The sequence below is a fragment of the Egretta garzetta genome, unplaced genomic scaffold (assembly GCF_000687185.1).
Source record: "Egretta garzetta isolate BGI_Z169 unplaced genomic scaffold, ASM68718v1 scaffold384, whole genome shotgun sequence".
Lineage (NCBI taxonomy): Eukaryota > Metazoa > Chordata > Aves > Pelecaniformes > Ardeidae > Egretta > Egretta garzetta.
The window spans coordinates 1,970,165-1,970,928 of record NW_009259496.1 but is presented as its reverse complement, the minus strand read 5'-3'; the positions used below and the strand labels follow the sequence as shown (position 1 = coordinate 1,970,928).

Genomic DNA, 764 nt, shown 5'->3' with positions numbered 1-764 from the left:
CTAAACCTCCCCTGCTTCAGTTTAAAGCCATCCCCCCTTGTCCTGTCCCAGCTGGCCCTACTAAAAAGCTTGTCCCCCCCTTTCCTCTGGGCCCCCTTGAAGCCCTGACCGGCCGCACTCAGCTCTGCCCGCAGCCTTCTCTTCTCCAGGCTGAACACCCCCAACTCTCCCAGCCTGGCCTCATAGCAGAGGGGCTCCAGCCCTCGCAGCATTTTAGTAGCCCTGCTCTGGCCCCGCTCCAACAGGTCCATGTCCTCCTGGTGCTGAGGGCTCCCGAGCTGGACGCAGGGCTCCAGGGGAGGTCTCCCCAGAGCAGAGCAGAGGGAGTTCAGGAGGCAGAAGACACGGCCTATTATGTATTAACCATTCCTTGGCTTTATGCTGGAATTTTAGAATAACACCAAAGAGCATTTAAAGACCCTTTAGACTCCCCCTTTTCATTACGCAAAGCCATCAACGCGTTAATGGCAGTTTGTATGCGCGGTCTTTGTCGAACAGGTATTTGTAGTTGCTTCTTGTAACTCCTTTCAAGTAGGAGGACAAAAAGACTACAAAGCCAGGCTAGAAAGGACACCTCTCCTCTCCAGGTTGACGGATGCTCATCGTAAAAGTTGGCGTTGATGCTGGGCGCTTCATTGCGCTCTCGACTCAGCCGTCAGCACGGGCTTGCAAGCAGCAAACAGGCAACCTTGCTCAGGCGCTCCCCGCTGGCCATTTAAGAACCAATATTTGATAGGTGTGCAGCAGCACAGTGGAGATGAGCT

At 54.5% G+C, this 764-nt stretch overlaps 1 protein-coding gene across 1 annotated transcript in view; it reads left to right on the top strand.

Moving 5' to 3' along the window:
- The window catches only part of DCC (DCC netrin 1 receptor), a 371,781-nt gene that overhangs the window by 207,439 nt on the left and 163,578 nt on the right, over positions 1-764 (top strand). The gene's annotated exons all lie outside the window — the stretch shown is intronic.